Below are 25,092 nucleotides of genomic sequence, written 5' to 3'. Positions count from 1 at the left end.
TGCCCAAAAACAAAAGAAATCAAGAAAAAGAATGGGTAAGGAGAGAAATAACAACAAATAAAATAAATAAAGAGTGCCCGTCCAGCAAAATATAGCCACACGGACATACGAGGGTGTTGGCAATATGGCTAATGTGTTGTTCTTGAGGGCAACTTGCTTGATAAATGATCACTTCATGTCAACAATGTAATAATTGTTGAAGAAGGTAACTAGTGTCAGACTTCATAATTATATTTGAAATGTACTTGTCAAAAGAAAGAAAAAAAAATACGAAATAAATTGGCTTATTAAAGCATGGATTTCATGCTTGGGTCAATTATTCTTAGTTCAAAGTCTCCATTGAAGACTTCTATGGTTTATGTTAAGTGTCCTTGTCCATTTCACAATGTAAGAAACCCTTATTGGGAATTATTTGTCAAGCAAGAATTTTTTTTTAATGTAAATTAGGTCAATTAGGCCTCCTCCACCAAGTCATCTTCAAGGAAGAAAAATTCAACCTCATTAGAAGAATTCAATCACCTAAGATGACTATATATAAGAAGAAACTCGACTCATTTGGAGGACATCTCACACAAGTTCAAATTGTAGTAACTGGGAAGCAGAAAAAGTGTGAAGTTGAAGAAGAAAGTTGGAATCAAAGTGTTTGGGTCTCTCTCTCTCTCTCATGTGCAACAAAATTATGAAGTTGCATCAAGGTCAAAGATGTGAAGCTGTTGCATCAATGTTGAAGAAGTGAAGATGTTGCATCAAGGATGAAGCTATGAAGTTGTTGCATCAAGATTGAAGCTATGAAGTTTCTCAATCAAGGTCAAAGTTTTGAATATGCTAGGCTGAAGCTATTGAAATTGCTAGATCAAAACCGCGGTCCTGAAACTGGGTCGAAGTTATTTTTCTAAGAAGCTAAAGTTTTTGGACTGTTGTTGGGTTGAAGTTGTTGGATAAGAATATATTACTAAATAATATTGGAAGGATGACTTTGTGGAGGAGGAAGGTATGTTGGTCTAGGGTCTTGGTATATCTCATTTGAATTACTGAAGCAAGAGTTCTTGACTGGATTTTCCCCTATATAAGGGTTTTTCCCCTGGTTGTCCACCTACATCTGGTGTCCTTGATCATCGTGTTTTGGTTTTGGTAATTGTGTGATGTACTAAAATAAAAGAACACAAGAAAAATAATAATAACTCAAATAAATCACAGGTAATTATCAACAGGGAATCAAAGCTAAGGTGAAGAAGAAGGAAAGGAGAGCCTGAAGATCTATTGAAGGGAAAAAAGAGATTGAAGGAATATCATTAAAGGGATCATATAAGAGGATAAGCCAACTATCAACAATAATTATTTCTAACTCAATGAAGGGAGAAAACAAACTAGATGGAACCTCCAACTATAGGGCATGGAAAAAGTGGATAGATCTCATCATCGAGAAGAATAAACTTTTAGATTTAGTTCAAGGAAAAGTCAGGAAGCCTATAGATGAATTAAGTGAAGTAGAAAAAGAAAAATTCAAAGAAACTGAAATATTGGCCATGAGCCTAATAGTGTAGGGATTAAAGGACAACCTCATTCCATATATATCCAACATTGGTTCTGCTCAGGAAATGTATGAGGTTCTATCCAAATTATTCGCAATCAAGAACATTGATAAAAAATTTAAGCCTCAAGAATGAATTAAGAAATATTAAGATAATGAAGGATGATATTGTGGCATCCTTTTCTATAATTATATCTAGAATTAGAGATGAAATTCAAGAAATACATGAAATTGTAGTAGAAAAAAATCTCATGATTACTGTCCTTCTAGGACTGCCAACGTCGTGGAGTACCTTTGGATTAGGAATCAAAAGTTGGAAGGATAATCCAAAATTCGAACAAATTTGGAATGCATGTAGTTAAGAAGAAGCCATAATATTGTTAGTAATAAATAAGAATGATGATTAAGGGGAGAACATCTGAAATTCCTATTCTTCTCATCACAAGAAAAAAGGAACCTTCAAGTAGTACAAAGAACAAAGAAGAAAGTAGACCTATCCAAGCTCGAATGTTACAATTGTCACAAGATGGGTCACTAGAAAAGTCAATGTCCAAAGAGTCCAAGGAATAAGAAGAGAGATAGGGATCAAGCAAATATTGTCGATGAAGCTCCACAAAATAAGAAAATGATGGAAGAATATGAAGTCAAATACTTATTTTCTAGGGACTCTTAGTGAATATATCCCTTACATATCTTTCTATTCTAAGTTTTGAATTATTTTCCTTTATGTTTGTATTTCTAAAACTTGTTTGTCTAACATGTCTTCCTAGAACACCTTTTATTTTTAATTGAGGTTTCCCTCAAGATTGTATTGAGAGGGAGCCTCCACCAATTTACCAAAAGATAAGTATTTTTTTCTTTATCTCATCTTTTCATGTATGGTTTCCTCCTCACATCAAGACTTGTTTGAATTATATGTTAATAATATTTTATATTTTCCATGTTAGGAAAGCTTGATGAATACTCAAGGGTTAGGGAGGAGACTTCAAAGGATAAACCTGAAACATGGAATAAGTTTTTCCCTTTAAGAATTGAGGTCACACAAGGTTTTTTAAAGACCAACTCGAGGTATGTCTTAAATTATAAGCTTTCTTATGAAGTCATCTCCATGCAAAAGGAACGGTCATTATTTCTTTTAAAATTTTCTTTACATTACTAACATCGTTATGTATAGGGTTTTGAATCACAAATATTCTTGTTAGGGTGATTAATCATTAGATTGAATCTACCCTCATTATATTATCATTTTTTTGGAACCCTGAAAAGTTTCACCATAAAACGCTAACCTAAGAGTATGTTGATGCTAATATGGAAACCCTAGTCTACATAGGGTTGTTGATGAAATCTAGAATTCCTATTTTTTTATGTTTTGGTATTGTTATGATAAAATCCCTAGTCCTTTAGGTTTTTCTATCTAAATTTATGTATTGAATCTCTATACCTTGAGGGTTTGATGAATTAGGGTTTATGAGAAAAACCCTTTTAATATCTATAGTATGATCCGAGGAATGAATCCATAGGTGTATGTTCGTCTGACTTATTAAAACCCTAGCCTGGTCAAAATTGTTGTCTGTCTAAGTTTAATGTATTGGTATTTGTGTCTTGTGTTTACTTGGTAGATATTGTTGTGATATTCTTGTGCATGATTATGAAATTCTATATATGTATATATGTTAACCTAACTTTTGGTGTTCATGGTTTGTAAATTCTAGAGTTTGTAATAAACACTTAGTAGAAGTTTGATATTCTAGGATATGATGATATTTTTTATGATATGATGGTTAAATATAGGGTTTGCAACAGACCCTAGTAGAGCCTAAAATGTATAGTAGAATGTTTATTTGATTGAATTGATGATATATGAGGATTTGTGTCTCTAAGATGGAATCTAGGGTTTGTAATGGATCATAGTAGAATCTGTTGTAAATATCTAAAAAATAATATGGATGCCCTAGATAGAATGAGATTTATTTCTTGACTAAGTTTCTTTACGTCTTGATGACGAGATATAGGGATTATGAAAATAACCCTAGCAATAAGTTGAAGTCCAAATGTGTCTTATGTTGAAAATGAGCCTAACTAGGTTTAGCTAATTGATATCTAAAGTCTAATGCTTCCATTATAGTATTGACATGATTATGATATAGTTAACTTCATGATTTTGTATTTGGTTGTACTTGTTGTTTAAGTTTTGTGGGTACATAATCTTCAAGATGTTGGAGATATTTGCAATTGAAAAAATAATGATGAGCATGATGAAGAAAACTATAAGGGTAAGGATGATCAATATGAGCTTGATGAAGCTGTGAGAGGTTGAAGCTTCTTCGATGTTATAGAAAAAAAAAATTGTTTATCTTTCCAAGTTGAGAAGAAACCTGGTTAGAAGAAAAGAGTACATCTCCCAAGTTAAGAGGGAGGGCATATTATGATAGTCATGATTGATACCTCGAATAACAAATCGGAGAATGAATGCACCACAAAGTTTTAGTATGTCTTGGTGTTGCTGAAGAAACGAAAGAAGAAAATCTTCTGACTAGTTGCATATGAATAACTTGATATAAGTGGCATCAGGATGATTAAAGACTCTGAAGGTTTGTGCTTACTTGTATGTATATTTGAAATTTTATTACTAATTGTGGTTTGTGCTTTTCTCTCCATAAAAAGGCTAAACAATCTGGGAGCATGCTTGAAAAAATGGATATATCTAGTTTCTTAGGGAGAGATGAAGCATCCAATGGCATACTCTTTTGAGGACATCTGACTAGCCTATGTGTGTTTGATGTCTAGATCCCGAAGAGGGAGGGTGGAATTGGTATTCGAACTCTAACATTGGATATGCACCTAGATCCCTAGATTGATGGTTAGTTAGTAACCCTGATGGTATCTAGACTGGATGAAAGCTTTAGTCCATCTTAGTCCCACTTAGATACATTACCCTGGTCAGGAATCTAGTCCGTAGCACTGAGCATGTTGAACTCTTCGTAATTCATTTTGGAGATCTTACATGTACCTCTATAGATATAGGTAATTATGAATACCTCCCTATTTAAGAGGGAGTGTTGAAGAATGTAACTAGTGTCAATCTTCATAATTATATTTGAAATGTATTTGTCAAAAGAAAAAAAACATATTATTAAATAAATTGACTTATTTAAGCATGGGTTTCATGCTTGGGTCAATTATTTTTAGGTCAAAGTCTCCATTGAAGACTTATATGGTTTATGTTAAGTGTCCTTATCCATGTCACAATGTAAAGAAACCTTCTTGGGAATTATTTCATAAAATTATTTTAATGTAAATGAGGTCAATTAGGCCTCCTCCACCAAGTTGACCTCAAGGAAGGACAAGTCGGCCTCACTAGAAGAATTCGATCACCTAAGATGAGTATATATAAGTAGCAACTCGAATTATTTGGAGGATGTCTCACACAAGTTTAAATTGCAGTAGATGGGAAACAGAAAAAGTGTGAAGTTCAAGAAGGAAGCTAGAATCAAAGTGTTTGGGTCTCTCTCTCTCTCTCTCTCTCTCTCTCTCTCTCATGTGCAACGAAATTCAGAAGCTCCATCAAGGTCAAAGTTGTGAAGTCGCTACATCAAATTCGAAATTGTGAAGATTTTGCATCAAGGAAGAAGTTGTGAAGTTGTTGAATAAAGGTCGAAGATGTGAAGTTGTTCCATCAAGGTCAAAGTTGTGAAGTTGCATCAAGGTTGAAGTTGTGAAGCTTCTAAACTGAAGCTATTGAAACTGCTAGATCAAAATTGTAGTCTTGAAACTAGGTCAAACTTCTATTGCTAGGAAGTTAAAATTTATGGATTGTTGTTGGGTTGAAGCTGTTAGATAAGAAGAGACTACTAAATCATATTGAAGGCTAACTTGGTGGAGGAGAAAGGTTTGTTTTCTATGGTCTTGGTCTATCTCATTTGAATTACTAAAGGAAGAGTTCTTGACTGGGTTTTCCCCTATATAAAAGTTTTTCCCTAACTATGCACCTACATTTGGTGTCCTTGATCTTCTTGTTTTGGTTTTGGTAATTGCTTGATGAATTAAGATAAAAGAAGAAAATAAGAAACATAATAATAACTCAAATAAATCACAATTAATTATCAACAAGAGAAAATATGTATTCCTTTCCTATTTTCCAACAATAATATGAAGATTATGGAGCTCATGTAGATTGGTACAAATGCTACAGAGGACATGGACAGAGAAATGATAGTTTAGTGAAGTTTGAGAAAGTATACACAGTTCCTGTGAAGAAGGTTCATGTAGATATGAAGGTCTTGTGAATAAAAATCTTGTACATAATCCAAAGAGTGGAGATAGAGATACTAGCAGTGATTACCATGGTATTGGCCCATAGTAATTGGAATGGCAACATTCATTTGATCTCATTAACAAATACTAATGACATTACCAAAGGATCTACCGAAAGTATTCACTAAGGCAAAAGCTATATAAAGAGATGTAGATCAAGGTGTTGTGTGTGCAAGTAAATGGTTTATTTATATGGATCTCATCTGAAACTGATGTGCAGTAGAGAGAATGGAGAAGAATCAGATCTGAAATATCTGAAGACATATTTAAATATATGATTGTTTGATTTTTATTTTTAATGATATATCTTTTGTTATAAGAGATGTCATGATCTGGAGAAAAAATGGGGTTAGGGTTGCAAGATTGTTTCCATTCACAGGCTTCACAGATAGCAACTCACCTCTACCATCAACCCCCATAACAGTCATACCTCCCTGCAGCTCCCATAACCTTCATCTCAAGTGTTTACGGGCTTTGTCAGCCAGTTAGGCATTTTTCCTTTGGACGGTTTCGGTCCTTCTCATCGAGATTCCCTGTTCTCTTGCATCGAACCTGTAGGCAGCTATCAGCCAACCGAATTGACAGTTATGGAGGATCTTCTTGATTATTCTGCATATCCTTTAGAGGATGTGCCCATTTGGAAACATCCCAGGACCACTGCAAAGGGTTTCTTCACTTTTGACCATGAACTCTCTAAGGAAGTAGAAGCCCTCCCCTCCATTTCTCGGCCCATTTCCCGATCTCGTATTCCTTCCATCTCGCTTCCTGAAGACGCATTTGCAATCCAGGAGTTCATCTCCCACCCCCCCTCACCACATTCATTGGCTTTTGAAGAGCCTTTGCAACATTCGGGCAAGCAAACCCTAGGGGCGGTCTCTGGTTCGCATCCCTCTTCGGCTAGATTGAACAAACCCTCGAACATCCACCTTTTGGATACTACAACACAAGCGCCCACCACATCTACACCATTGTGCTCAGTGGCTCCACCACTTGGCAATTTCATAGGCATCAGCTCCATTCCTGGTTTTTTCAACTCCATCCCAGCGAAGAACACATTTTTGGCTAGGGTTTTTTCCTCTTCGACGAATGCACAGACTATTGGGGGTTCTGATGTTTCGGGCAACAGAGCGAGAAGAGTTTATAAAAGGAAATGATGCCTACAGCTCTAGAGCAGCAAGATTTTCCTCAAGCTATCAGAGGATACACCACTTCCTGAAACTATGGACTCGACGGAGAAAGTACTTGTGGGATGAGTTCACGACAGGCACTATAGTGTGGAGCGACTACAGAAATGAACGATGGAGGTTTGGGGCCATCATATGAAGGACCCCCCTAGAGTACAAACGTTTTTCAAGTGATTGTTTGCACTGAGGTTCAGCTGCTTGGCCAATACCAATTGGGTTCTCTCTATTGTTTAGCACATCGACCAAGCCTCTGTTCTCCTCTAGCGATGGATGCCAATGTTCGATCCCGAACTGGAAAGGGTTGATGCTGGGCCAATCTAGGTACTTCTCCTGGGGCTACCCTTTCATTTCTAGAAGGAAGATATCTTCAAGCAAATTAGGGATGCTATTGGAACCTACCTCACTTTTGACGCCTCCTTTCAGAATACAGGGCGTATGGCATTTGCCACGATCCTGGTGCATCTAGACCTCTCTGATGGATTACTGGAGCACATAAACATTCAATGGAGTAATGCTACAGGGCAACCGATTTTGGATTATGAAGGTGTCCCCTTCAGATGCAGGTGATGCCATAAAGTGGGGCATCTCTTCAAGGATATCCCCCTTAATGGTGGGAAGCTCAGGAAGACTACTAGACTGGAACCACAGGTACCTTTGGAGCAGGAGACACAAGTTCATGAGGAACCGGTACTAGAGGAATAGCCTCGAACATCTGAGGAACAGCCTCGGAATACAATATCCTTTATTGGGATAACTTTTGCACATCCTGGCATTGAGGAAATGGCTTCAACACCTACATAGATGACCCATAAGAAGCGAGGTAGACCTCCTCACCGTCCTCCCCCTATCAGATTAATTCTGATATTGCACCCCCTCGCCCTACCATATCACTCACTCCCCCTTCCTTGTCATTTTCGTCCCGTCCAGCACCCTCATCCTCCTCTCCCGCTCCCCCTGCATCTAGGTATCACACTCATTCAAAGGTTAAGAAACAGGTGCATGACCATATTGGACTCGACATTATCCTCTCCCCTCCCCCTCCTAAGCTTCATCGAGGTTGGCCCTCTTCTCTATCTATTGCAAAATCATAGGCGGATGATGAAATTGCATTAGGTAATCAGTCCACTATTCCTGGGGTCCTTAGAGCCAGAGAAACCCCCTCTGAACCCCCACCATGAAGATTTTATCCTTCAAGTGTAGAGAGCTTGCTAGGCCTGAGAAAAAACTAGCACTTCGTCGGTTAATCTACATCAACTCGCTGGACCTCATCTTTTTACAGGAAACCCTTAGTCCTGTTGCTGATATTACTCTCTCACTTGAGCATATGCTATCTGGGTGGAAATTTACTAGTCTGGATGCCCATGGTAGATCTGGGGGACTAGCCTTGGGATACAGTTCTCGTTCTATCAAGTTACTCAATTGCTGGGGAGGGGCTGGACATATTGGTGCGGATATTCATACTGCCGACCTGGGAATGTCATTCAGAATCTTTAACATATATGGGCCATGCCATAACAGGCCTGAATTTCGGGAACATCTCCTAGGTTCGGATATGTTTGCTGTTTATCATCTAATACTTGGAGGAGATTTCAATTTCTCCATAGGACACTCAGATTCTTGGGGCCATCGCGCTTAGAGAGATTCTCTCTCAGATTTTTTCTCTACCACTCTGGATTTTCACCACCTGATAGACATTCCTTCTCCCAAGATTCAAGCCACCTGGAGAAATAATCATATTGGGGAGAATGGGTTGGCTAGACGACTGGACCACTTCTTAGTCAAAGAAAATTTTCTGGATTTAGGACTACACATCAGACAATGGGTCGAATTAGGAGGGATCTCTGACCATCTGCCTATTTACATGGAAATTGATGGAGGCAGAGCAAAGCCCAAGGGACCATATAAATTCTGCTCTACCTGGCTCAAGGAAGCCACTTATATCAGCATGGTTACAAAATATTGGAAAGAAAATCCACCTGGGGCAAGGGGAAATTTCACTGTGGGCTTCATTAATAACCTCACAGAGCTGAAGAAATTGTCAAAAAAATGGGCACATCATAAAAGAACTCAGGATGCTCTCACTTTGCGACAAATTGAACTAGAGCTGGCAGATTTTGAAAATGATCTAGGTAGATTGTATAACTCAGATGAACATAAAGAGATATCACATCCCTCTACACTGCTCGAAGGAGAATTCTTAAGGACAGGGAAGAAGCCTAGAGGCTGAGAAGCAGGGCTATTTGGATGCAGGAAGGGGATGCAAACACCAAATTCTATCATAAGTTCACTAATGGGAGGAAGCCAATTAATACTATATTACAACTACAGGATGAACAGGGACAGATTGCCAACACTTTCCCATAGCTGGCCACATTAGCCACCTCTCATTTCAAAAGAGCATACAGTGCCCCCAGGATGCAAATCTAGCCAAGATCATTAGAGTTGCCCAACATTTCCCACAATATGTGGAGCATGAAGAGGGAATTGATCTGATGAAAGAGGTCACACTAGAGGAGCTAGAGGCCAAATTAAAATGGTTCAAAAAGGACAAGAGCCCTGGACCAGATGGTTGGACTATTGAGTTCTACCTGGATTTCTTCGACATCATAGGTGCAGATCTACTGCATGTAATTGAGGACTCCAGATCCAGTGGACATTTGGAGGCATCCATCACCTCTACATTTATCACTCTTATTCTTAAATCTGATAATCCGTCCTCCTTTGATGAATATCACCCTATATCTCTCTACAACTGCTTGTACAAGATCATAGCCAAAATTATAGCAAACCAGATGCGGTCCATACTATCCAATCACATTTCATCTGAACAATTTGCCTTCCTCCAAGACAGGTAGATTCATGATGCTATTAGCACAGCCCAAGAAGTTTTACATTCTCTCCACACCAAAAAATGCAAAGGTATGATTCTGAAGGTAGATTTATCTAAAACCTTTGACAGAGTAAATTGGTTGTACATAAGAATGCTTTTAACCCATCTTGGGTTTCCCTTAAAATTCATCAAATGGATCATGTTTTGCATCACTAACATTTCGTTTAGTGTCCTGGTCAATGGAAGTGCATCCCCATTCTTCCTCTTGGAAAGAGGTTTGAGGCATTGCTATCCACTTTCACCGCTACTTTTTCTTTTGGTCATGGAGGGGCTCAGCAGGATCATCAAGGATGAACACACAAGAGGAAAAATACAAGGTATCAAGATAATAGATGATTGCACACTCACACATTTAATTTCTGTGGATGATGTACTGATATTCCTTAATGGAAGTATTGGACATCTGACCAATATCAGAGCCATTTTTTCCTTATTTCAGAAAGCTACGGGCATGATGATCAATGAAAATAAATCTACGCTTATAGCAATGGCATGCACTCAGCATGAAATTCAGTTTGCACTTCACCGTTTCGGTTTACACAGCTGGGTCTAGCTGATGGATTTAATTATTTGGGGTATAAGCTAAAGCCCATAGGATACAAGATTGCTGATTGGACCTGGCTTATTGCTAAGTTGGAGAAAAGACTCAACATACAATACCTAAAATATTTATCTAGAGCAGGTCGCCTCACACTCATCAAGAGTGTCTTGGAAGCCACTCCTGTTTACTGGATGTCCCTGGCTTGGATTCCTAAAGGGATTCTAACTAGAATACAAGCACTTTGCTACAGACTTTTATGGAGGGGAAGCTAGCTGGGGAAGATTTTTGCATGGGTCAAATGGGACACCCTCAACCTACCAAAAAAATGGGGAGGTTTGGGACTTAAAAAACTAGATTATTTTTCCTCTACACTGGCTGCAAAGCTCAGGTGGCAATTGGTCACATCTAACAACTTGTGGACGAGGGTGACTTCATCAAAATACATTACCCCATTACAGATCTTGGATTGGATCAGAAGACCGAACCAGAACACTTCAAGGATTTCGATGATCTGGAAGGTAGTCATTAAGGCTTTGGACCCCATTCGGGCAAGCCTTACATGGGGGATACACTTTGGTCTTAGCATCCGTATTGGTATTGACCCATGGATAGGGTGCAGGAACACTCACAGATTTCCACCTGATCTGCTACAGCACCTCCAAGAACACAATGTCTCTCACATTGCGCATATTGCAGATGCTGCAAACTCTACATTTCTCTACCAAGCCTGGAAATCCACCCACCAACTAAACATTCCCCCATAATGGCAGAAGCTCTTGGTGGACTATACACAAGCTCTATCAGAGGCACATATTCTCATATTAGAAGGAGAAGATGAGCTCATTTGGGCCTTAGCTAAATCAGGCAGATTTACCCCAAAGGATGGATATTTGGTCTTGTCAAAAGTGAGGAAACCACAGACCATACAGGCATGGTGGAAACATCTTTGGAAGCTGAGGGCTCCCCCAAGGACTAGGCTACTAATGTGGTGTATTTTGAATAATAAAATCCCCACAGGGGATAATCTACTGAAACGAACCTTTCACGGTCCTCACTGGTGTTATCTGTGCAAAAGCGATAGCGAATCTATATATCACATGTTTCTTATTTGCTCAGAAGCCCGTAAGTTATGGAGTCCGTTATCATCTATTTTTTCCCCACCTTGTGACTGGCTTGCGGACACTATCAATGCGGCTTAGAACGTTTGGTATTCCACAATGTCCCCCCACAAGCTGCGTAACCTCCCCTTGTTGTACTGTTGGGCCATTTGGATCACCCGAAATCTCCTTATCATTCAAAACACTCCTCCTTACTGGCCTATCATAGTTGCGAAAGTCATGGCCGATTATGGACTCATCCCAGATGACCCCCCTCCCCCATGGCCAAGGAACATTACTCCCGAAGTTTTTGATCCCCACATGCCACGAGAATAATTTGATGAGACCGCACAGTATGATGGTTGCGGAGGAGGGGCTGTACTACATATCTCCTCAAAACACTCATACAGTATATTCATGGGTTTTAGAAGAGGCACCAACAATTTTGCAGAGTTATTAGCAGAAGAACACCTCATACTTTTTTCTTTAGAGAAGATTTGTCGAGCCTTACAATTATTTGGGGATTCTAAAATTGTTTGTGACTAGTTGAATAGAACATCTAGATGCTGGTCTTTCTCTTTGAGACATATTCTGGATGAGACTCTGAGATTGATTACTCATTTTGATTTTTTTTACTTGCAATCACATCTACAGGGAGTAGAACACAGCTGTTGACTGGCTTTGCAAAGAAGCTGCGCTCTAGGAGTCGGGCATCTAGATGATCCGAGAACAAAATGATGGTGCCCATTATCAATACTACCATCAACATTTTATGGATATTATTGCTTAGATGGCAAGGCACTTGGTTTTTCATTTTTGCATATATATCGCACTTCCGGACAGTTATGTCGCTATTATATTTTGTTTATCTTAGTATATTTTGGACTGTTACCTCCCTACATGGATCAAGGTAACAAGTTTCTTTTGAACTCTGCTACTCTGTTTGATGACAACCATGTCATTGAAAATTCTTTGAATATGCATATGCATCTACAAAATGTAATTTGTCATCATTAATGAAATTACGAATTTTCCAAAGGGAAAAAAGGAGATTTCATGATCTGAATGTGCGTTCAGTAATCTAATGATCTGATAATAAGGCATGTGCAATATGTGTTGCGTTTGCAACAAAGTATTGATTTAGTGATTTTGAATTTGTATGCTAGTTTTCTTCTAAATTGTCACATACATATGCATATATGTTTATGGGTAATTGAGTATATATTCAACGATGTATTTTCAATATGTTGAGATTTGTACGTGGGTGTTCCACATCATAAGCATGTATATACATTTCTCCTCTTAATTATAAGTGTGTATATATTCTAAATTAGATATGGTCAAGGTTTGTAATGTTGCTTGATGATAATTATTGATTATCTATGTTCTATTTGTTGATGTCTGTCAATGATGTTTTGATATGTATCTAGTAGTGTTCTTTGGGTTGATTTCTATATTGATCAGTTATGAAGTTTGTGTATGGTTCAATTCTCTGTGATTTCCTCAGTGCTTGATTCAGTGCGTGATTTAATGTTACAGTGATTGTTTTAGCCAAAATATTTAGTGTTTAGTAATATGATATTTGTATGCAGGTTTTATCTAGAGTAAGTTTGTATATACGTAGGTTCTATTAAGAATAGTTGCATACATATTGTGAAGTTTAGTTATTCTAGTTGGAATTTGTATTTACTAGTTTGATGCTTCATATATTTTGTTGATTTACAAAAAATCAGTGATTCAAAATTGTATTTCAATATCTCATTTTGGATATTGGTTTGGGCTTATTGTTTGTGTGGGTTCAGTATGAAAAATTAATGAAAAGTGACTTAAACGTTGTTTGATTATTGTGTCAAAGGTGGATCCAGTCTGAAACATTATAAAAACTAGTCCATAAGGTGCTAAGGGTTGCAATATTTAGAGTGGGGGTAGGAGCTCCTTCCAGTAAGAGTTGATAAACGAGTTTAGGGGGTTCTAGCTCCCTTCTAATGGGTGTTGGAGAACGAGTAGGGGTTGTAGCATCCTATAGGTGGGTGTCTGTGTACTGGTAATAATTTTCAACAGTACCAAATGTAATGGAGATATTATTTATATAATAAGAAAGAAGACATAGACAGTGGCATCGGTGGTTTTCTCCCACATTGGGTTTCCACCTAAAATCCCAGTGTTCTATGAATGTTGTCTATGTGCTGTGATTTTTTTGTCTTTTACTGCATACTAGAAATTTATTAATTTAATGATGCAATGGTTACAAATAAACATTTGATGGAATAAATGAAAAATTAATAAACTGGATATACTCTTGTTTCCTTCACTAAAAACGTGTATATACATAGGTTTCTTTAAGAACAGTAGCATACATAATTCTGTATATGAAATTGAAAGATAAAGTGAATTAAAAATATTGATTCCCCCCCCACAAAGTATATTTCCTAACAATTGGCATCATAGCAAGTCCCTCGGAATAATCTTGATCTCTTTAAGGGAGATCTATCAATATGAGTTGTCAAGAGGGAGAATCTTATATGAGGCCACCTTTTCTTAATGAAACTAACTTTGTATTTTGAAAAATCGGAATGGGAGCTTATTTGCAGGCACTAGGAGATGACGTATGGTCAATTGTTGATGGTGGATATCAATACCTAATCTCCATTCCCACAGATGATGTTGGGAATAAATAGTATGAGATCAATGCAAATGTTGTAAATGTTATCTTGGGAACTTCGGTAGAATATGATTTTGTGATAGTCATGTAGCTTAACACCGCAAAGGCAATATGGGATAAGCCTTTCCAAATTTATGATGGTGACACTAAGCTAAAAAGTGCTAAACTTGAAACATATAGAATTTAGTATGAGACTCTTAGAATGCATGATGATGAAAGCATTGAAATAAGTTTCCTAGGAGTAGATGAGATTATTAAATCAATGAGAAATATTGGTGACAAAATAAAGGATACTATAGTTGTTGAAATTGTTTTGAGATCACTAACCCAAAAGTTCGATTCCAAAGTCTTTGCCATTGAAGAAATGTAGGATTTGAAGAATCTCACTATTGAACAACTCCATGGGATCTTGGTATATTTTTAGATGAGAAAAGGGGGTACATTAGGTATTAGAGAAGCATTATTTAAAGCCACAAAAAAGGGAAAGAAAGTCCAAGAACCTAAGGAAACAATTTACATTTCAGATGAAGAAGAAGCAAATTTTGTGAAGAAGCTCCAAGTAGGATCTAGTTTTTACAAAGGTAAGCTTCCTTTCAAATGTTTTTCCTATGGAAGAGTAGGTCACTATGTCGCTAAGTTTCCTTATAAAAAGAATCATGAAAAGAATGTCTCAAAAAATAATGTTAAAAGAGGTTTTACTAGCAATAAAAGTTTTTATACCCATGAAGATAATGAATATTCTTCCAATAATGAGTATGATGAATCAGATCAAGATTTTCAATTACTTATGGCATTCAAAGAAAAATGTGTAGATAGGTCTAATGATGATGAGTTTATGGAATCATGCTTTAGAAAAGATTATGTATAAAGAAAACACCCTTTATGAATAAATAACTAAGTTGAAGATATGTCTAAAAGAGGCTAAATTAGTAGAAGAAACTTTGAAGAAACAAGTCCAATAAAGGAAGAAACATTGTGAAACCTTAGAATTTAAAATTTTGGGTCTAAGAAAGGAACTTGAGAAAACAAAAGCTTTAAATCTTATATTTACTAAAGGATCTAAAACTTTAGAAGAAATCATTAAAGTTCAGCATTCTCCTCCAATCAATATAGGTCTTGGATAAAATCCAAATCAAGATTGTGAGACATTAGAACCTATGAAATCTTTTGAAACATGTACAAAAATCTATGTCAATATGGTAAAAGGATGAAATCATCAAAATTATAGGACTCAGAAAAATAATTAAAAGTCAAACTATTCTCAGGTAGAACAACCTTTCCATGAAGAAATGGAAAGCTACTCAAAAAGGTATTATTTCCCAGGTACTCTTACTTCAATGGTCAATGCTTCAATTGTCACAACTCTGGTCACAAAGTAGTTCATTGTGTTTCCTATAAAACAATTATGACTAGAGAATCAAGAAAACGACATAATTAAAATAGGACAAAGAAGTCTTCTTATAATGTTTTCTCCCTTCTTCAGAATGAAGTTGAATGTTCTATTTGAAATAAATTTAGTCATGAAGAAACTGAATGCAGAACCAGGATGAATTCATATTATCAACATGAGCAAAAGATAGAACCTCCCAAGGTATGGAAAAAGAAAATTACTTCTTCTGAAAATTGTGGTCTAACATGGTATGCAGGAGATCAAGAGAATATATGGTACATTGACAACGAGCATTCAAAGCATATGATAGGTGATAGAGATAAGTTTGTTTCCTTTAATGAAACTAACAAAGAAAAGAATGTGACTTTTGGTAATAAATCACCTACTACCATTAAAGGAAAAGGATCTATGATTTTAAAAGAAAAGGTCAAGGTAGAAAATGCATTATTTGTTGATGGGCCCAAACATAACTTGTTAAGTGTCAATCAAATGTGCGACCAGGGGCATGCAGTCATTTTCAGATCAAAGAATTGTGTGGTAATAAAGGGAACTAGAACTCCGGGAAATGTCTATATCCTAGAGGGTGGCAAAGAACATTTTTCCTTGAGAAAATGTGAAGAAAGTTGGTTTTGGCACAAAAGGTTGGGGCACCTCACCTTTTCTCAATTATACAAACCAAGCAGATGGGAGAAATTTGTGACTTGTCAAACATATCTCCACCTAAGAATAACATTTGAAAATCATGTCAGTTTGGTAATCAGTCTAGAGTTAAGTTTGAAGCTAAAGAAGGTACTTCAAGTGAATTCCTTGAACTTGTTCACACTAATTTATGTGGACCTCTGAGAAAGAATTATCCTCGTGGTGAAAAATACTACATATTAATTATTGATGATTTTATAAGAAATTGTTGGATTGGTTTACTAAATTATAAAGATGAGGCATTTGAAAATTTTAAGATATTCAAGGCTTTGGTAGAAAATGAATTGGATCTGGAAATCAAATATCCTAGATTTGATAAAAGAGGAGAGTTTATATCAGATGATTTTTTTAGTTTTTGTGAACAACATAACATCTAAAGGAATTTTTCCATATCTAAATTCTCAACAAAATGGAGTAGCAGAAAGAATGAACAGAATAGTTCAACAAATGGCACTAGCCATGCTTGATGAGTCAGGAACGCCTCACACCTTCTGGAGAGAAGAAGTACATACAACCACGGATATACTTAACTAGGCTCATGTTTGAGTAAATAGTGATATAATTACATATGAACTCTTGTATGGTAATCCTGCAACTGTCAAACACTTTAAAATCTTTGGAAGAAAATGTTTTATAAAGAAAATTGATGATAAGCTTGGAAAATTTAAATTCAGAGATGATGAAGGAACCATGCTTGGATACTCTTCTAGAAGAAAAGAATATAAATGATATAATAAAGGGCTCCAAAAGACTATTCAAAGTATAGTTGTTGTGATTGATGAAGCATCGACAGATACCAAAAGGGAAGCACAAGCAGATGATGAACCTCTTCCTACTAAAATAGAAGAAGTTGTAGGATAAGAAAAAGCTTCAGAAGAAGGAAATGGAAATACAAGTATGGCAAAAAAGACTCCATCAAGGTATGTTTAGAAAAATCATCCTGAATCTCAAATTCTAGGTGATAAGGAAGCAAGAATACAAACTAGAAGAACTTTTGTTGGATCATCTAGTCACTTAGCCTTACTATCCACAATTGAACCTCAAAATGTGAATCAAGCAAGCAAATATGAATCTTGGGTTAAGGCAATGCATGAAGAACCTGATCAAATGAAAAAGAACTAGACATGGGAACTTGGACCAAGGCCTCATAATAAAAATGTAATTGGGATAAAGTGGGTGTTTAAGAATAAATTAAATGAAAATGGAGAAGTAATTTGAAACAAAGCAAGAATTTTATGCAAAGGCTATGCTCAACGGGAATGGATAGACTTTGAAGAAACTTTTGCACTTGTAGCCAGAATTGAAGCCATAAGAATGTCCCTTGCATTTTCTAGCTTTCATAACTTTAAGGTATATCAAATGGATGTTAACTTTTCATTTTTAAATGGGGATCTAGAAGAAGAAGTTTATATTTAAAAATCTGAAGTATTCATACTTGGAAATGATAAAAATATTGTTTGAAAACTAGAGAAGGAATTGTATGCGTTAAAACAAGCTCTCCGTGCACAATATTATTATCTTGACATGTATATTTAGCAACAAGGGTTTAAGAAAGGATCTACATATAACAATTTGTATATCAAAATTGGCTAAGAAAAAATGTTGATAGTAGTGGTTTATGTAGATGGCATCCTATTTGGAAGTAATGTTCAATCTATGAGTCAAAGATTTGATTTAGTTATGAAATAAGAATTTGAAATTTCTTTACCTAGTGAGCTAACATACTTTCTTGGTCTTCAAGTTCATCAAACTAAAGATGGTATATTTCTCTCTCGAACCAAGTATCTCAAGCAGATTATGAAAAAGTATGGAATGGAAGACTGTAAACCTGTGTTCACACAAATGGCAATAGGATGCAATCTCAGTCAAAATGATGACTCTCCTTTAGTTAATCAACCTGAATACAAATCTATGATCTGGAACTTACTTTATCTTACCAGTACAAGACCAAATATTATACATGTTGCTGGGATAGTTGGATGATTCGAAGAAAATCCCAAGGAAACTCATCTCAAAGAAGACGATAATTTTCAAGTATCTACAACACACTCAATATTTTAGTATATGGTATCTCAAAAACACAGACTTTTCACTTCATGCTTACACAAATGCAGATTAGGCAAGTAATATTGATGTCTGGAAAAGCACTAGTGGAGGATCATTATATTTGGGACCTCGATTAGTTTCTTGGTTTACTAAGAAACAAATTTATATTGTTTTATCAACTAATGAAGAATAATATATTGTTGTTGCCTCTTGTTGTAGTGAACTTCTATGGATGATCCAAACTTTGAAAGACACTCAAGTCACCTATCCTCAACTTGTACCTATTATTTGTGACAACACTAGTACCAGAACTATCTCTAAAAACCCCATCATGCACTAAAAAACTAAGCACATCCTAATCAATTACCATTTTCTTAGAGAACAAGTGATTGAACAAAAGGTAAAATTGGAGTACGTTCCTTCAAAGGATCAATTCACAAATTTATTTAGCAAGCCTCTTCCATGTGACTCCTTTGAATATCTCAGACAAGAATTATGAATGATTTTGATTTCTTCACCATACTAATTGTCCTAACATGTATGTCATGTTTAGGGGGAGTTGTGGTTGTAAACACCAGTAGTTTACTTTATGTATGTAGATTGTATGAAAGATAGTCGTGTATGCCTCTCAGTAATGAGATTAGAGTGGCACAAATTTAGGGGGAGCTTCCCATATTCTTCCATTGTTTCATGATTATTATTCTTGTCTTGACATTAGTTTGTTGCAGTCTATTGGCGATGCCCATATGATGTTTAAAAATTATGATTAATTCATAGAGGATGATCTTATGTTGTTCTTGTTGAGATTGTTCTTGATGTATGTCTTGGTTGACGAGAAAGATATGATCAGAGTTGATGGTGAGAAGTTGGCATGGGTTTACGAGGAGTTGTTTTTATGCTTATAATAGTGCATTTTTGGCATTATGATTTCTTGAGTACTTCTTATTGCGTGATGGGTTTATGATGAGTACATATCATTGTTTCTCTATGGTTGTTATTGTTGTTCCTACTGAATATACTTTTGTTGTTGTCATTATTTCAAAATTCTTGGGTTACTTATGTTGTAGTTACATTATTGATTGTTGATACTTCTTAATACACTTAATGGAGAAATTGATGTTACATTTCCTTATCTTACACAAATTCTTGATGATGAGGATGTTCATGCTTCATTGCTTCTTTTATTAGATGTTTATGTTCCATATTCCTATAGATGCATGGTGGTTGTTGATGACTATCATGGTCTTGCTACCACATTATTGAGGTTCATATTTTTGGTTATAAGTCTCATATATGTCTCTTGATGTAAAGGTCATGAAAAGACCCATGTTCAATCATGTATGGGCTATTGGGATCAAGTCTTATCATGTATGTAATCCCATTTCGGGACATTGATGTAAAATCCAGGTCCAATATGTTGGGTGATTGATGGAATCATGGGAACATAGAGTCATTGGTGATAGGAAAGGTCATATTTGTCAGAGTCATAACAAATTGTACTTTTATTTGAATATCTTTATAAGGTCCAACATATGCTCAGGGGAGCATGGCCAGTATGTAGATTGTAGATTTCATATCAGCAGATCGGACTTACAGTATTGGGCACTACAAGGGCAGTACTTCATTCAACTTGGTTCATCCATTTTCCCTTGATGTCAAAGTGGGAGAGAAGTTTGGTGTTTGGAGAGAAGTATTGGTATTTTCAGGTGTGTTTGCAAATGTTTGCAGGTGGTGTCCAAACACCATAGTGGTTTCCATCAAGTCCAAAGGGAGATATTGTTGGTATTATGGCTAATGTATTGCCCTTGATGGCAACCAGATTGATAAATGTGTAATTGATGTCAACAATGTGATATGATAATGAATATAGAACTGATTGAAAATGGTACAGATGTTATGGAGGATATGAACAGAGAAATGATAGTTTAGTGAAGTTTGAGAAAGTATATGGGGTTCCTGTGAAGAAGGGGTGTGTACATATGCAGGTCTTATGAATAAAAATCGTTTATAGAATCGAAACCATGGAAATCTAGATACCAAGGGTCATTACCATGGTATTGACCCATAGTAATTGGAGTGACAACATTCATTTGATCGTGTAAAAAAATGATAACGGCATTACCAAAGGATCTACCTAAGGTATTCACTAAGTCAAAAGCTATATAGAGAGATGGAAATCAAGGTGTTGTGTGTGCAAGTAAATGGTTTATTTATATGGATCTGATCTGAAATAGATATGCATGAAAGAGAAAGGAGAAGACTCAAATATGAAATATCTAAAGACATGTTGAAATATATGATCGTTTGATTTGCATGTTTAATGATTGATTTTTTGTTATAAGTTATGTCATCATATGAATGTGTTGTTAGTAATATGATGAATTGATAGTAAGCTATGTGCAGTATGTGTTTTGTTTGAAACGAAGGATTGATTCAGTGATTTAAGATCGGTATGCTAGTTTGCTTCTAAATTGTTGCATACATACATGGATCTATTTCTGGACACGTATATATTCAACGATGTATTTTTCAGTATGTTCATATCTATATGCGGGTGTTCCACATCATAAGCATGTATATACACTGGTCTTCTTAATTATAAGCACGTATATATTCTGAATTAGATCTGGTTAGGGTTTGCAGTTCTGCTTGATGATACTATTAGCGGAAAGATTCAGTGTTCAATAATATGATATCTGTACACAATTTTTATGTAGAGGAAGTGTGTATATACGCAGGTTCTATTAAGAATAGTTGCATACATATTTTGAAGTTTAGTTGTTTTGGTTGTAATATGTATTCAATAGTTTGATGCTTCAGAGATTTAGTTGATTTTTAGAAATTCATTGATTCAGGATTTTATTTTAGTATTTCAGTTTAGATATTGGTTTGGGACTATTGTTTGTGTGGGTCCAGTATGAAAATTTGATGAAAAGTGGCTTCCATGTTGTTTGATGATTGTTTGACAAGTGGATCTAGTCTGAAACATTCTAAAAAGTGGTCCACAAGGTGTTGAGGGTTGTAGCCTTCATATTAGGGGTAGGAGCTCCCTTTCGGTAGGAGATGATAAATGAGTTTATGGGGTTGTAGCTCCCTTTCCATGGGTGATGGAGAATGAGTGGAGGTTGTATCATGTTGCAAGTGGGTGCCTACGTACTAGTAAGAGTCTGCACCAATACAAAATGTAATGGAGATATTATCTATATAATAAGAAAGAAGGCATAGACAACGACAGTGATGGTTTTCTCCCACATTGGGTTTCCACCTAAAATTCTAATGTTTTATGAGTGTTTCCTATGTGCTGTGATTTTTTTGTCCTTTACTAAATACTAGAAATTTATTGATTTAATGATGCAATGGTTAAATATAAACATCTAATGGAATACATGAAACATTAATAAACATGATATATGATTGTTTCCTTCATTAAAGTCACGTATATTTGCAAGTTTCTTTAAGAACAATAACGTACATAATTTTGTATATGAAAGTGAAAAGTGAATTAAAAATACGAATTCAACCCCCCTGCTCTGTATTTTTCCTAACAAAGAGAAATGATATTAGACCTAGAGGCCATCCCTCTCAAAAGAAATCAATTTCTAAATTTGAATGATTCTCCTCTAACAATAATAAAGGTTTGGCGGGGAACAAATTTGATCTCTTCAATCAGGTAGATGAAGAAGGGGAAATCCTCGATCTAATGCTTGAAGAGATCAAGATGGTCAACTCCCAATGCATGAGTTATGAGGTTCCAAATGATACGGCTCCCCTCAAAGATGCCCCAACTGAAGAAAATTTACTCACAGAGGAAGACACTACATCAGAAGAGGAAGAGGTATTTCATTCTCGTAGAAGCACCACAAACCATCAGGGATCTTTGGCTTATGAATTTGAAAATAAAAAATTAGAGGGTGAAAGGGTAATTTGTGAAAAAACGCATACAAAAGTGGTCGGTGCACTAATAGAAATGTTAAAAGTGGAGATGCAAAGAAGGAAAAAGAGCTAGGTTGTCAAAGGTTATTAGAAGAGGCCTTTCATACATCTCATAAACAAACTCAAAACAAGGACTTAGGAAAAAAATGAAGCCACACCTACTAAAACGGGAGAAAAAGAAGGAAGGTGATATTGTAGCAGTAAAAAATAAGGAAGAAGATAATGCGTCCCCTTATCCGTCCTTTTCAGACCAGGTCCCTCTCCTCCTTTGACAAGAAGTAGGAAATACCTTAAAGAGAAAACTCCAACTCCCATAAATTTCTAGACTTTTATGATTTACTAAGAGTCTCTTTCACTCATTCTTGATCATGGTCTATTTTTGTATCAGTTTGTGTAAATGGATCAGAGATGTAATCAATTTGTGAGCTAGTATTTGTTGTAAAATTTGTCAAGTTTTTCAAATATTTTGGCATATTTATGCATATAATAATAATGGTTTAGATATCAAAGATAACAAAGTATTGAGGGGTTTTCGCAGTGCATTATATTAGATATCATTTTTTGGAATTCAACTGTGTTAAGTCATTCATCTATGACCATTTCTATGAGAGGTAGTCGTAACTCACTAATTTCTCATGGTTTTTGAATAGTCCACTTAGCACTCATTGCATCGGGTGATGCTCACAAGGATGAAGAAGTGGGATTAAAACTAGTAAAATGAATCACATAGCATCAATCATCACTTCTTGGGCTTGCACCTGGTAACCAGGACTTCCCGGGTGGTCACCCATTCCAAATCGCCTCTAGCTCAAGCACACTTAACAGTGGAGTTTTCCCCGCAACCAAGCCCACCAGGGAAAATTTAAGGGGCTAATATTAACAAATGGGCTAATTATCTATGTTTTTTCCAAAAAAAAGTATTCGCTAATGCCCATTTTTTCTAAAAATTATTCGCCCACAATTTCTAGTATAAAATTGTTTTACTGTAGATTGCATAAAATTATTAGAAATTTGAATATTTTTACAAAATTATTGCAAAACAATTTACATATTGCATATTATGAACTAGTGAGATTCGCCAAGGTTTCTAAACATTAAAATAAATTTTCATCCTTAAAATTTTCTTTGAAGACCACTTAGCTTGCTACCCCATTTGCAAAACTTTAGCGAGTATTGTGCCTCATGAACCATTCAAGTAGAGCTCCATTCACTCTTTTGTATTTAAGTATTGAAATAATTGATAACTAAGTTAACCTTTCTTTTGTTTTAATGGTTATACTTAATTTAACAAAAAAAAAAGAATTAAAATTATTATAAAATTTGATTAACTATAATAACAACCCAATCAATTCTTTAACTCTAACTCTAGTCAAAATAAAATTAATTATTTTACTTCCCAATCCTTTTGTTAATGAAATATTTCCAATATCCATAATCAAGATAAAGATAAGCCTATAAAAAAGAATCCTCAGAAATTTTATGATGCTACCTCGAAAAGTCAAACAACCGTTTACCAGAAAGCTGTTAATGCTTTCTTGAAAATTAACATTGTATTCATCCGTACTTAACTATGCTGAGTGGTGCATAAAAATCTAGAATTTCAAGCAACGCAAAAATGTCCCAGAAATATCCTACGTGTTACACCATTGCCACAGAACGTAAAGGAACTAAATTGATGACCATGATACTCTAGAGAGTAAACGCATTATAATTTTGACTACAGCTACTTAAATTCAGGCTCATTGAACTGGAAAAAGGAGTTGGGAATGTAACAATAGACAAAATTAAAAAGTTGGCTGGCATCATTGATTCGCTTAAATGCATTAGAGAAACAGTAAAAGTGATCATTCTTCGGAGTAACTGCGAAACGCTCAAAACGGCATGTCGTGGCTCCAACATTATAGCAAGTTCATAGACGAACTAATATACTTGTACTCCATTACTACAAAAGCACTAACTAAACCAGCCCGCATTCGATACCACCAGACCACGTTTCAATGAACTCTGCCATGCACAAACAACATAAAGTCATTAATCCAATTTTTTTTTAAATGAAGCAGTTAGAGGTCCGCATCAGAATGAAAGAATCAAAGAACGGTGAAAGGAACAGTTAATGGGCAGACATACTTGGTACAGTCAACGTCACGGCTGACAGGCACGTTGATGTCGTTGATCTTGCACAGAGTGGGCAGATTAGCAGCCTTACCTAAATTGACCCCAAATGTCTTTGCCTGATCCTTGAGGCAGTTACAAACAGCCTGCCTATCAGGGGTGTCCCTAACTTGAGAGTCTAAAGCCTTAAGGGAAGGACAACAACCCGGAGCAGGGGTGATCGCATTCCCCTTCAGATATACACCGCATGGCGTGAAGGCACTCGCGACATTGTTGCATGATATCGCACCCTCCGTTCTGACTACACCCCACGCAGTCATCACTGCAGCCACAAGCCCATACGCAAACACAGCCTTCACCACCCCATTCCCAGCCATGTCTCACACCTATCTCACTCACAGAGATATATGCCTGCACTCAAAGCCGACGTTCAAATGCTCAGATGCAGAACAAACTTGAGGATTCCCAATAAATAGTAGAAGCGACCCATATATGCCAACGCTTGGCATCAAATGTCTCAGCATACCCTAGGCACCGCCAACGAGGTGAGCTGGTGTGTCTGGCCGTCAGCTTCTCTGGGAGGTCTTCTGTCATAAATATGATGCAAATAATTCGACCTGCCATAAATTCAGTAAGAAGACAGCAATGGGCAGTTGATGGTACTCGACCTTTTCTTGCGAATTTCAAATTTCC

The 25,092-nt window shown here is 36.2% G+C and overlaps 1 pseudogene; it reads right to left on the bottom strand.

The window, feature by feature from the left end:
* Nucleotides 1–24,374: 24,374 nt before the first annotated feature.
* Nucleotides 24,375–24,776, bottom strand: LOC149262368 (non-specific lipid-transfer protein pseudogene; annotated as a pseudogene).
* Between the last annotated feature and the right edge of the window lie 316 nt (nucleotides 24,777–25,092).

Source organism: Pinus tabuliformis, chromosome 6 (assembly GCF_031772625.1).
Source record: "Pinus tabuliformis cultivar Carrire ecotype Pingquan chromosome 6, CPIR1, whole genome shotgun sequence".
Taxonomy (NCBI): Eukaryota; Viridiplantae; Streptophyta; class Pinopsida; order Pinales; family Pinaceae; genus Pinus; species Pinus tabuliformis.
The sequence above is the reverse complement of the archived record's forward strand: the minus strand, read 5'-3'. Positions and strand labels throughout refer to the sequence as shown.